Here is a 13,854-nt window from a genome sequence, read left to right on the forward strand (position 1 = left end):
GAGAGAAAACATCTCCCCTATATCCACTCTACCCAGACCTCTCAGTATCATGTAATTTTCAATCAGAATTGCTACATTTCCCCCCCCCCCCACCACCTCATTCTTCTAAACTCCACTGACCACACACACAGTCCTCAATCACTCATGACAAGCAATTCATCACCACGATCATTCCTGTCAACCTCTTCTGGATTCCCTCCAATGCCAGCACATCTTTCCTTGGATATGGGGCCCAAAACAGCTCAATATTTCAAATCAGAGCCTTGTATTCCAGACGACGTATATCTCTGCTCTGGATTTCTAGCCCTCTTAAAATTAATGCAGAGTGCTGGAAAAGCACAAATCAGGCAGCAGCCAAGGAGCAGAAGAATCGACGTTTCAGGCATAGGTCTTCATCAGGAATGAGGCTTGTGCACTGAGAGATGATTGGGAGGGGGATGGGGGAAGGTAGTTGAGAATGCAATAGGTAGATGAAGATGGGGGAAAGAGAGAGGTCGGAGAAGAGGGTGGAGCGAATAGGTGGAAAAGACGATGGACAAGACCAAGAGGGTGGTACTGAGTTGGAGGATCTGGCTGAGTTCCGATGAGTGATGTCTCTGGTGGCGGAAGTGACATCAGCAATGGACTCTTTCTCTTAAAATTAATGCCAGCACTGCATTTGTCTTCATAACCGCCAATGGAACCTGCCCATTAAACTGAAGAGAATCTTGAACTAGGACTTCCAAGTCCCTTTGCACTTCAGATTTCTGAAATCTTTCCCCATTTGGAAAATAGTCTACCCTTTGATTCCAAAATGTATAACATCCCACTTAACCACATTGCTTTTCATCTGCCATGTCTTTGCCACTTACCCAGCATATCCAAGTCCACCCCACTTCCTCAACCTATCTTTATTTCATTTGCCAACTTAATGCTCTTAGCTCCTTTGTCCAGAACATTAATGTATAATATCAATAGCTGTGGTCCCACTACTATTCTCTGGAAAGCCACGAGTCACTACCATCTGAAGGTCCCTTTATCCCTACCTTTTTCCAGTCAGCCAATCTTCTATCCATGCCAGTATTTTACCTCTGAAACCATGGGCTCATTTTACTCAGCAGCCTCCCAACTCTCCCTTGTCTAACTTGCTCGTCACCATCTCAAAGAATTTGAACAGATGTGTTACGTATGACCTCCCCTTGACAAAGCTGTGTTGACTCGGTCCTATTTTATCATACGATTCCAAGTACTCTGCAACCCATCCTTAATCATAGCCTCTAAAACCTAACAACTGTGGTCAGGCTAACCAGCCTAAAAGTTTTCTGTCTTCTTGCTTCCTCCCTTCTTAAACAAGGTTGTCATATTAGCCACTTCCCCAGTCCTCTGGGACCCCTCATGACTCCAGTTGTTCTTGACGGATCCCCACCAATGCCTCTACAATCTCTTTGGCAACCTCCTTCAGAACTCTGGGGTGTAGACCAACCAGTCCAGGCGATTTATTCACCCTACCCAATACCTCCTCTTTACTGATGGCCACTACACTCACTTCTGCCCTGCCTCGAAGTCTGGCATGTTTCTGGGGTCTTCCACTGAGAAGCGTTGCAAAGTACTATTCAGTTCATCCGCTATCTCTTTTCCCAGCCTCATTTTCTACGAATCCAATGTCCACTCTTGCTTCTCTCTTACCTAAAAAAATACTCTTGCCATCTTCTTTGAGCAGAAGATTTGGAAAATCATAGTCTCATTAAGCAGAATCAGCATGGCTTCATGAAAGGGAAATTGCACCTGACTGATTCATGAGCTTTTCAAGGAGGTCTCAACCAAAATAGATTGGGGGGAGAACCAGTTCTTATATTCTATCTATCTGAATTTTCAGAATTCATTTGACTATGTACCTCAAAACATTGTTGCAAGATAAAAGCCCATGGTGTTGAAAGGTAATATACTGGCATTGATAGAGAATTGGCTCATGGGGCGAAACAGCAAGTGGGCATAAGCAGTTCTTTTTCAGATTGGCAAACATCTGACCAGCGAGGTTCCACAGGGATCAGTGCTGGGACCACAACTGCATGAGTGTCCAGGAGGAAAGAAGAGAATGTTCTGTAGCCAAATTTATAAACAAATATAGGTCAAAAACAATTAGAGAAGAGTATAAACAATTTACAGAGAGATAGTGCAAGTTTAAGTGCTCAGAAAAATCAGTAAGTGCAGCATGTGGGAAAATATGAAGTTGCTCATTTGGGAAGGGAGATCAAAAGAACAGTATTATTCCACTGGAGAAAAACTGCAGAGAAGCTGCACCACAAAGGGACTTGCAGGTACATGTGCATCAAACAAAGCTAGCACAGAGGTAATCTGGAAGGCTCATGAAATGTTGGCCCTTATTTCAAGGGATTGGAGTATAGGGATAGGAATGCCTTACTGCAATTGTACAAGGTGCTAGTGAGATACATCAGGGGTACTGGGAGCAGTTTTCATCTCCTTAAGAAAAGATATTGTTTCATTGGATGCAGTTCAGAGAAGGTTCACTGGGATGATTCCCAACATGGAGGAATTGTTTTACAAGCAAAAATTTAATAGTTTGGGGCTCTACTCACTGGAATTTAGAATAATGACAGATTGAAACATTGAAATATTCTTAAGGGGCTCAACAGGGTAAACCTGAGAGGATGTCTCATGAGGGAAAACAATCTGGGACCAGAAGGCAATGCCTCAGAGTTAAGTGGTGCCTACTTAAGGCTGGGGTGAAGAGCAATTTCCTCTGACCTTCAAAAGTGGGAGTGGGCTGGTGGGAAGATATTTCCCTCCCCATCCCTATCTGTGTTTTGGCAAGACCATCCCCTCAGTGACTCCCTTGTCAGATCCATAGTCCCCACAAGCACATTGGCACCTTCCCCCATCTTCCCCTGCTACCGCAAGAGGTGCAAAACTTGTGCCCACACTACCACCTCACCTTCATCAAAGGATCCTTCCACATCTGACAGACATTTACCTACACTACCACACACGTCATATACTTTATCCATTGCACCCGATGTGGTCTCCTCCACACTGGGGAGACAGGACGCCAACTTGCGGATTACTTCAGAGGACATTTAGAATCAGAGACGTACAGCATGGAAACAGACCTTTCAATCCAACTCATCCATGCCCACCAGATATCCTAACCCAATCTAGTCCCACCTGCCAGCACCTGGCCCACATCTCTCCAAACCCTTCCTATACATATACCAATCCAGAAGCCTTTTAAAATGTTGCAATTGTAGCAGCCTCCACCACTTCCCCTGGCAGCTCATTCCATACCATTACCACCCCGTGTGAAAAAGTTGTCCCTTAGGTCTCTTTTATTTCTTTCCCCTCCCACACTAAACCTACGCCCTCTTTCTGGACTCCCCAACGCCAGGGAAAAGACTGTCTATTTATCCTACCCATACCCCTCATAATTTTATAAGCCTCCAAGGTCACCGTTCAACCTCCAACGCTCCAGGGAAAACAGCCAACCTCCAACGCTCCAGGGAAAACAGCCCCAGCCTATTCAGCCTCTCCCTATAGCTCAAATCCTCCAACCCTGGCAACATCCTTGCCCACCTGCCAGCACCTGGCCCACATCTCTCCAAACCCTTCCTATTCATATACCAATCCAGAAGCCTTTTAAAATGTTGCAATTGTAGCAGCCTCTACCACTTCCCCTGGCAGCTCATTCCATACCATTACCAAAGTTGTCCCTTAGGTCTCTTTTATTTCTTTCCCCTCCCACACTAAACCTACGCCCTCTTTCTGGACACCCCGACGCCAGGGAAAAGACTTTGTCTATTTATCCTACCCATACCCCTCATAATTTTATAAGCCTCTAAGGTCACCGTTCAACCTCCAATGCTCCAGGGAAAACAGCCCCAGCCTATTCAGCCTCTCCCTATAGCTCAAATCCTCCAACCCTGGCAACATCCTTGTAAATCTTTTCTGAACCCAATCAAGTTTCAAACATCCTTCTGAGAGGAAGGCAACCAGAAATACATGCAATATTCCTAAAGTAGCCTAACCAATGTCCTGTACAGCCTCAACATAACCTCTAACTCCTGTACTCAATACTCTGCCCTATAAAGGAAAGCATACCAAACGCTTTCTTCACTATCCTACCTACCTGCGACTCTACTTTCAAGGATCTAAGAACCAGCACTCGAAGGTCTCTTTGTTCAGCAAAGAGGACCTTACCATTAAGCGTACAAGTCCTGCTAAGACTTGCTTTCCCCAAATGCAGCATCTTACATTTACCCAAATTAAACTTCTGGCCCATCTGATCAAGATCCCATTGTACTGAGGTAACCTTCTTCACTGTCCACTACACCTCCAATTTTGGTGTCACCTACAAACTTATTAACTATATCGCTTATGTGTGCATTCAAATCATTTATATAAATGATGAAAAGTAGTGGACCCATCACCGATCCTTGTGCACTCTACTGGTCACAGGTTTCCAGTCTGAAAAGCAACCCTTCACCACCACCCTCTGTCTTCTACCTTTGAGCCACTTCTGTATCCAAATGGCTAGTTCTCCCAGTCTCCCCTGGGGAACCTTGTTGAACGCCATACTGTGAAGTCCACATAGATCACGTCTACCACTCTGCCCTCATCAATCCTGTTACTTTTTCAATAAACTCAATCAAATTTGAGAGACATGATTTCCCATGCACAAAGCCATGTTGACTATCCCTAATCAGTCCTTGCCTTTCCAAATACATGTAGATCCTGTCCCTCAGGATTCCCTCCAACAACTTGCCCACCACCGACATCAGGCTCACTGGTCTATAGTTCCCTGGCTTATCCTTACCACCCTTCTTAAACAGTGGCACCGTGTTACCCAACCTCCGGTCTTCCAGCACCTCACCTGTGGCTATTGATGATACAAATATTTCAGCAAGAGGCCCAGCTATCACTTCTCTAGCTTCCCACAGAGTTCTAGGGTACACCTGATCAGGTCCTAGGGAATTATCGACTTTCATGTGTTTCAAGACATAAAGCACTTCCTCCTCTGTAATATGGACATTTTTCAGAATGTCACTATCTATTTCCCTCCGTTGTATATTTATGGGACACCTGCACCAACCAACCCCTCTGCCTCATGGCTGAACACTTCAAATCTCCCCCCCCCCCACCTTCCATTCCACCAAAGACGTGCAGGTCCTGGGCCACCTCCATCAAACCCTAACTACCCAATGTCTGGAAGAAGAACGCCTCACCTTCCACCTTGGGACTCTGCAACCCCACAGGATAATGTTGATTTCACCAGTTTCTTCACTTCCCCTCCTCCCACATTATTCAGTCCCAAGTCTCCAACTCTGCACCGCCCTCTTGACCCTGTCCACCTTCCTTCCCATCTATCTGCTCTACCTTCCTCTCCAACCTATCACTTTTACTCCCATCTTCATATACTTCTCATGCTCAACTACCTTTTCCCCAGACCCATGCCCCCCCTTCCATGTGTCTTTCAGACCCGACCGGCTCACAAGCCTCATTACTGATGAAGGGCTTCTGCCCAAAATGTCGATTCTCCTGCTCCATAGATGCTGCCTGACCTGCTGTGCTTTTTCAGCAACACAGTCGAGGGGCTGAACAGCCTACTCCTGTTCCTATTTCTTACGGTACGACCAAAAAAAATCCCTAAATTTAAAAAAGGGTAAAAAAAACAAGTTCCAGATTTCCCAGAGAAGTACATTCTGGCATCACCCTGAGCAGCCTGGCTCTAACATTAAAAGTTTATGCCCTAGTGAGGGACCTCCACCCCAAAATACCCAAGGGAAATATTGCTTTTTGTCTATCCATCCTATGAAATTGCTGTCAACCTTCTATATGTGAAATTATTCAAGTTGAGCCTAGGCAAATTATTTTTATACTATGGAGGAGAAAGTGAGGACTACAGATGCTGGAGATCAGAGCTGAAAATGTGTTGCTGGAAAAGCGCAGCAGGTCAGGCATCATCCAGGGAACAGGAGAATCGACGTTTCGGGCATAAGCCCTTCTTCAGGAGGCTGACCTGCTGCGCTTTTCCAGCAACACATTTTCAGCTATTTTTATACTATGCCCATTTTAGTCCCAGTATCAGTTGGCTTGACTTCCATTTGCTCTATGCCAATGTCTCAACAAGTTGCAATATATCGAAACAAAAAACATTTTCGGATGAAATAGCTGAGTTCTCTGAAATTCTAGAATACAACTGATTGAATCGCTCTCTGCCACGATTATCTTGAACAAAATCCAAGTCATACGAGAACTCACTGCACAATCCAAAATGACAATTTGCACTAATTGCCAATGTCAGTTACCACAAGATGGCTTGGGTGTCAAGCATTGATTCACTGCATTTCAATCAGCACCTGTCTCTGACTGAGATCACATCATACACAAGAGATAGATGTCAATAGACATGACAATCAGCATGGATTTCTGGACTAGTTTTGATAGCCTAGAGGAAAGGGACACAATTTTGTGCAAGTTGTCCATCAGGTAGCTTTTTAAAAATGTTTTTAAGAGATTATGACAACTGGTCTGGTCTTAGCCATGATGCAGCAACATTCATTATACAAAGTTGAAGGCACAGTTATCAAAGACTGAGTGGTAGAAATTAAGTATACACAGGAAGCAGGTTCTAATGAGTTGTAAGACTGGAGGTGGTGAGAAATAGGAGACTGAATATATAAACTTTCAAATCTGGTTGGCACCCAATAAAAAAGCACAAGCAAAATTGCTTGGACAGTTTAGTGCCAATTATGTTATAGACAGCAAAATTTTGAATAATCTCAGTTTGCAGAGGGTGCAAAGTGTGGGGGTCAGTCAGAAGAACATGGGAATATTCCAATTTGAGAGCAAACAAAAGACATGAATGAGCAGTTCGGCCGGAGATGAGCTGAGGTAGGGCAATGTTTCAGAAATGGAACTAAGTTGCTCTTGGTGATGCCAAGGAAGAATCATCTTTGCCATTTCATTGAGCTAAGGTAGAAATTGGGATGGGGAGGGGGTGGAGGCGGAATAGGCAAGTCGAGGAATAGGCAAGTCAAGGAAGAGTTTATGGAAAGAATCAAAGACAACATGCTCAATCTTTCCAGTGTTTCCTTTTGCCATTTCAATGCTTTACCAAGTCACTCAGTGGGGCAACAAGCTCCATATCAATAAGTTTGTGCAAAGGAATGCCTACTAACTTGAAAGGCCATTAGTGACATTAGATCACAAGTGGTATGAGCAGCAGCAGTTCATACAAGGAGATTGCTCCTCCTCAGATCAATGCTGATCTTCATCTTTCTGCCCTACGCCATAATCCCTCACCCAAATTCCATCTTCAAAATGCTCAATAAGAGTTCAGAGTCCTCTCGGGTAGACGATTCCAAAGATCAAGCACTTAGTACATTCAGTAGGCAAGACAGGGAGGTAACTTATTACCTGGAAGTTGCAAGTTTTGGTGAGATAGAGGTTAACAATGGGATCTCAAAGTACAAATATCAATCTCAAAATTCTACTATTGATTTGAGAGATAACAGTGAAACAAACACTAGAAAGACAGAATCAAAAGTAATGTAAAACCTCCATTCAGTCTTGGTTGTACCAAATATAGTTCTGGTCATGATAATGTAGAAAAAATATAAAGACACTGGAGAGGGCACAGAGATTTAATAGGATCTCAAAATGTGTGGGCTTACGTAATCAGGAAATGCCTGACTGCCTGGGTTTCTTTTCTCAGACAAAAAGGTGCTGTGGGTTAACCTAGAAAACTTTTAAATTATAAGTGGCTTTGTCAAGAATGGTACGAAGAAAACATTTCTTCTTGTGGGATGGAACATATCTGCAGGCAATCAACTAAGATAGTCACCAAAAAATTCAATTTTGAACTGAGAAGAAACACACCCTTTACACACAAAGGGCAATGGGAGTGTGGAAGCAGGTCTCACACCTTCAGGTCATGTTTGAAAGGGAACAGTATATAGTTAATGCGATCAAGGGTGGCAAGACGGAAAAGAGGCGTCACAATTATTGATTTAACTGAGGAGTCAGGTGATGGTCAGGACGAACCATAAACACTAACATGAACTGGAAGGGCTGAACAGCTCATTTCTGCACCACATATCACAAGCTGAGTGAAGAGATTTCTCTGAGTCTTACATGGTCAATAGGAACAGGAGGAGACCAGACAGCCCCTCAAGCCTGTTCCACCACTCAATGAGATCATGGCCAGTGTGTGACTTAACTCCACACACCTTGTGAGTGACCCATATCTCAACACCTTTGATTAAAATTTTATCACAGATTTAAAATTAACAACTGATCCAGCATCCACTGCCATTTGTGGAAGAGGCTTTCAAACTCCATGTGTATACAAGTGCTTCCTAACATCTCTCCTGAATGATCTGGCCCTAATACCCCCTTCTGTTCTAGAATCCTCAACCAGCACGAACAGCTTAACTTTCTCTACCCTTCTAAATTCTAGGAAAAGCAGACCTAATTTGAATAGTCACTTCTCATTGCTTAAGCCCTTATTCTTGCACATCTACATTCTACTCATTCTATGGCCAATATATCCTTCCTAAGATGTGGTATCCAGATCTTTTCAATACTCCAAGTGGGGTCTAACCAGGTTTTTGTATCACTACAATGTAACTTCTGCATCCTTGGATTCCAATAGATATAAAGGCCAGCTTTGCATTAGCTTTCTTGATTAACTTGGTTATCTTAAATCTCTAACTCCCTAGCTAGAAACTCTCCAGCCAAGCAAAACCAGGCTCACCATTTGAAACGATTAAGCCTGTTAAGTATTTTGGATGGTTTAACAAGATCAGCTAAGTTCCAAACCCACAGAAAGTTTACTCAATGTCATCATAGGACAACCCCATCCCAATCTCAGCAATCAATCTGGTGAATGAAAGCAAGATATTGCACATACTGGAACACTGAAATAAGGACAGAAAGTGCTCCAAAAAAATCATCACCAGGAGAGAAGAGAGTAATGTTTCTGGTCCAAGATGACTTGTTTTTAGAATTGAAAAATGCTGGCCCAGCCAACAAAACTGATATCCCATGAATAAATAAGAAAAGGCTGCCTGTTATAAGGTATGACCAGGCAATGTTGAACTGTGTGACTGCAGAATCAAATCAGAGCTGAAAATGTGTTGCTGGAAGAGCGCAGGTCAGGCAGCATCCAAGGAGCAGGAGAATCGACGTTTCGGGCATGAGCCCTCCTTCAGGAATGAGGAAAGTGTGCCAAACAGGCTAAGATAAAAGGTCGGGAGGAGGGACGTTGGAAATGCGATAGGTGGAAGGAGGTTAAGGTGAGGGTGATAGGCCGGAGTAGGGCCTCATCTTCCGCCTAGGAACCCTCCAACCACAAAGGATGAACTCCGAATTCTCCAGTTTCCTCATTTCCCCTCTTTCCCCCCCCTTGTCTCAGTCCCAACCCTCGAACTCAGCACCACCTTCCTAACCTGCAATCTTCTTCCTGACCTCTCCGCCCCAACCCCTACTCCGGCCTATCACCCTCACCTTAACCTCCTTCCACCTATCGCATTTCCAACGCCCATCCCCCAAGTCCCTCCTCCCTACCTTTTTTCTTAGCCTGTTGGCACACTTTCCTCATTCCTGAAGAAGGGCTTCATGCTTGAAACGTCGATTCTCCTGCTCTTGGATGCTGCCTGACCTGCTGTGCTTTTCCAGCAACACATTTTCAGCTCTGATCTCCAGTCCTCACTTTCTCCCTGCAGAATCAAATCACTCAACATCAAATGACTTTTTTTCTTAAAAAAAAAAGCACTGAATTTCTGTTATACTGTTCCAGTACTTATTTACAGATATGCAACATTTCCTGTGCAGCAGCTATGGCTTAGTGGGCTTTTTTTTAAAAGTCAGAAGATGAGGGTTCAAACTCCACATTAGAGATTTACAAACTAGGTAAAAAGGAACAGAAGTCATTCAGTCCCTTAAATCTTATCATTCAATAAGACCATGCCTTATCTTTCTGTTTTGAATTTTACATTCAATTCTATCCTCAATGAGCTTCAGTTCACTTGCCTAAGTATCTACCCACTTCTATCTCAAAATTAACAATTTAACTCCACCATCTTGTGACAGAGTTCCAGTTCCAAAGTAACAGAGCCCACCAAAGAAATTCTCAGCTGTCTTAAAAGGCAACACCTAGTTTTATAAACTGTACTCCCTAATTCTTGTCTGACAAACAAGTCTCTTCCATATTACCTTGTCAGAAGTATTCAGAATCTCAAGCTTGAACATAAAAGCTTAGTTGATGCTCAGTGTAGTACTGAAAGATTGTTACACTGAAGGTGCCATCTTGAGAGATTTTAAGCCCAGGCTCTGCCTGCTTCTCCAGATTGATTTTAAAAAGCCACCTTAAGGTGTTCTCTTCCTGTGCTCGACCAACATCACTTCAAGATGACCTGTGATCATTATTTCACTGCTGGCTGCTGTGCAAAATTTCGCTACCAAATTAGAACAATGGCTACACTTAGTGACTTCATGTGCTGCAGGATTGACTTTCTGAAGCTCGCAAATGCTATAAACTTCCTTTCCAGTTGCAAAAATAGCACATTTGTAATACTGAACTCATTCAGTTGCACACAATTAAAACTTGCTTCAAGGACCAAAAGGGATGATGACGACGTTTCCAGAAAATACTACACAGGAGATGCCTCAAAGCTAAATAGTAAAAGAAACCTCAGGACAAACCAACGACTGAAGTAAAGGACGATTAAAGAATATTAAGTTGAAGATGCAATGTAGCTATGGCCTTAATCTCTATCCTAACTACAGTACATAAAGTGAATTCATTAAAGTGCAAATGACAAACACAAGAGCCCCGGTACCTCGATTCTATACTTAAAGTAAGGACATCACGTGAAAACAGGAACCGAAAATACGGATAGAATGCAGGCCTAAGAGAGGGACTCAAACGCATAAACGTGGGGGGAGACAGCAAGTCGCTCAACCCAGCACACTCACCCCTCCCTCCCTCCCCAAGGCGGATTACCGGGAAGCCGGATAGCTGTCACCTCGGTGCAGCAGCAGACGCGGCAACGCGCAAGGGATCCGCACACTCAAGCCCCAAGCACTCGCTGGCGGGCGCCAATCGCAGCCCGGGCCGTCCACAGTAAAGCAAGAGAAAAAGGGTGACTGCTCAGAGAGTTATGAGGATCCACGCAGGAAAGACCCCGAGCCGCTACATTGTAGCGAGCCTCCGAACTCAGAAAGTAACAAATGGGGGAAAGGTAACAAACTCCGTACCCGGATGGTTACAAAGTATCGCCCAGTGCTACCCCCGCGGTTGCTACTCACACTCGACTCCTCGGCGCCCGGGAACTGCGCTACTCACGTGACCCAGCCCCACCTCCCTCCTGACGGGGCGGGCGGCGCGTGCTCTCTCCGATTGGCCGCGCGTGGAGACGTCCCCACTGCCGATTGGACGGAAACTCCGCCAATCGTTTAACCTCCGCCGCCACGCCGCGCCGGCTCCCCTCGTGGAGCCCGCTGATTGGTCTAGGCCGGGACGAGGAAGTGTGGCGCTGAATGGCTTGGGGTGGGAGGGCAGGAACCACGTGGGCAGCGACTATTGGAAAGAGGTATGGATCAGCTGGTGCTTCAGCAAAGAGGGTGGAAAAGCTTCTTATGAACTGATAGATCTAAGTGGACACAGGTTTCTTAGAAAATGAAGCAGGGGAAATAATTATGGGGTACAAGGAAGTGGTAAGGAGCTAAAGAGGTATTTTTCACCTGTCTTTGTGGTGGAAGTTACTTTGAACATTCCATGAATGTTAAAGAATATTGGGGAAGAAGAAAGCCATTATTAGAGAAGTATTACACAAACTAATGACACTAAATGTGGCTAAGTTACCCCTGGTGGTTTTGCATCTGAGGAACCTAAAAGAGACTGCTACAGCATCAAAGACCCATCCCACCCCAGTAATGCTCTCCTGCCGCCTCTTCCATAAGGCAGAAGATACAGGAGCTTGAACACAAACACACAGCAAGTTCAAGGGCAGCTTCTTTCCGGCTGTTATTAGACAGATGAATGGACTCTCTAACTTCAAGTAATGCTTATCTTGCCTAGTCCATGCACTGTGCAATGTAACCTGTATGCCTGTAAGTTTCTTTCCCCCCCCCCCCTATGATTTGTATGTCCTTGCTTACCATGATCTGCTTGTACTACTCACAAACAAAGCTTTTAACTGTACTTAGGTACACATGACAATACGTAAATGACTCAAATCAAAGAGATAGTGGATGCATTGATTTATGAGGGGCATGGAAAAGATAACTAGACAAAGTCTTTTCCTTGGGGTCAGGGAGTCCAGAGCTAGAGGGCATAGGTTTAGGGTGAGAGGGGAAAGATATAAAAAGAGACCCAAGGGGCAGCTTTTTCACACAGATGGTAGTATGGGTATGGAATAAGCTGCCAGAGGAAGTGGTGGAAGCTGGTACAATTGCAACAATTAAAAGGCATTTGGATGGGTATATGAATAGGAACGGTTTGGAGAGATATGGACCAGGTGCTGGAAGGTGGGACTAGACTGGGTTGGGATATCTGGTCGGCATGGATGGGTTGGACTGAAGGGTCTGCTTCCATGCTGTACATCTCTATGACTCTAAGTTTCCAAACAGTGGCATAGGGACAGCATGGCAGCTCAGTGGTTAGTATTACTGCCTCACAGCACCAGGGACCCAGGTTCAATTCCAGCCTCAGGTGACTAACTGGGGAGTTTGCACATTCTCCCCACGTCTGCATGGTTTTCCTTCGGATGCTCCAGTCTCTTCCAAAATCCAAAAATGTGTAGGTTAGGTGAATTGGCTATGCTAAATTGCCCATAGCATTTAGGGATATGTAGGTTAGGTGTATTGGTCAGTGGTAAATTTAGAGCAATAGGGTAAAGGAATGGGTTACTCTTCAGAGGGTTGGTGTGGACTTGTTGGGCCTAATGTTTCCATGCTGCAGGGATTCTATGATTCTGGAGAAGTGCTGGAGGATTGCAGATCCGTTAGCAAAGTTTAAAAGGTGTTAGACCTTCCATGAATTGGAAGGGAACACAGAGATAGCATGTACAGGTAGATAGGATTAATTTAAGTGGTATCATGGTCGGTACAGGTATGGTGGGCCGAAGGACCTGTTCCTGTGCTATATTGTTCTATTCTTAAGTTCTCTGATGGTAAAACTGTCACTGTGACACCTCTATTCAAAAAGGCAAAAAGCAGGTAACTATCGGCTGAATAGACAAACATCTATTGTTGGAATCAATTATTAAGGAAGCAATAGCGACACATTTGGAAAATCATAATCTAATCTAGTAGAGTCAGCATGATTTAATGAAAGGGAAATCATTTCTAACCAGTGGAGTTTTTCAAGAAAGTCTGAACAATAGAGAATAGAGATGATCTGTACTTGGATTTCTAGAAGACATTCAACAAGGTACTTCACAACACATTGTCATAAGATAAGAAACCATGGTATTGAAGGAGGTATATGGCATAGATAGAGAAGCTGCAACAAAAGGAAACTTGGAGGTATTTGTGCACAAAACACAGAAAGCTAACACATGGAGGCAACAGCCAATCAGGAAGGTGAATGGAATGTTTGCCCAGAGTATGAGTAAGGAAGGAGAAAGTGAGGGCTGCAGATGCTGGAGATCAGAGCTGAAAATGTGTTGCTGGAAAAGTGCAGCAGGTCAGGCAACATCCAAGGAACAGGAGAATCGACGTTTCGGGCATAAGCCCTTCTTCAAGAATGAGGAAGGTGTGTCCAGCAGGCTAAGATAAAAGGTAGGGAGGAGGGACTTGGGTGAGGGGCGTTGGAAATGCGATAGGTGGAGGGAGGTCAAGGTGAGGGTGATAGGC

The 13,854-nt window shown here is 44.4% G+C and overlaps 1 protein-coding gene across 2 annotated transcripts in view; it reads right to left on the bottom strand.

Moving 5' to 3' along the window:
• Positions 1-11,402, bottom strand: part of canx (calnexin) — a 56,771-nt gene extending 45,369 nt beyond the window's left edge. The window contains exon 1 of one of the 2 annotated variants that reach the window (XM_043703121.1): positions 11,305-11,402. The gene's annotated coding sequence lies outside the window, so the exon portion shown is untranslated. Of the gene's footprint in view, positions 1-11,253 lie in introns of both variants that reach the window. The other variant, XM_043703123.1, reaches the window with a different exon arrangement.
• Positions 11,403-13,854: the final 2,452 nt, after the last annotated feature.

This window comes from Chiloscyllium plagiosum, chromosome 14, assembly GCF_004010195.1.
Source record: "Chiloscyllium plagiosum isolate BGI_BamShark_2017 chromosome 14, ASM401019v2, whole genome shotgun sequence".
Classification (NCBI taxonomy): Eukaryota; Metazoa; Chordata; class Chondrichthyes; order Orectolobiformes; family Hemiscylliidae; genus Chiloscyllium; species Chiloscyllium plagiosum.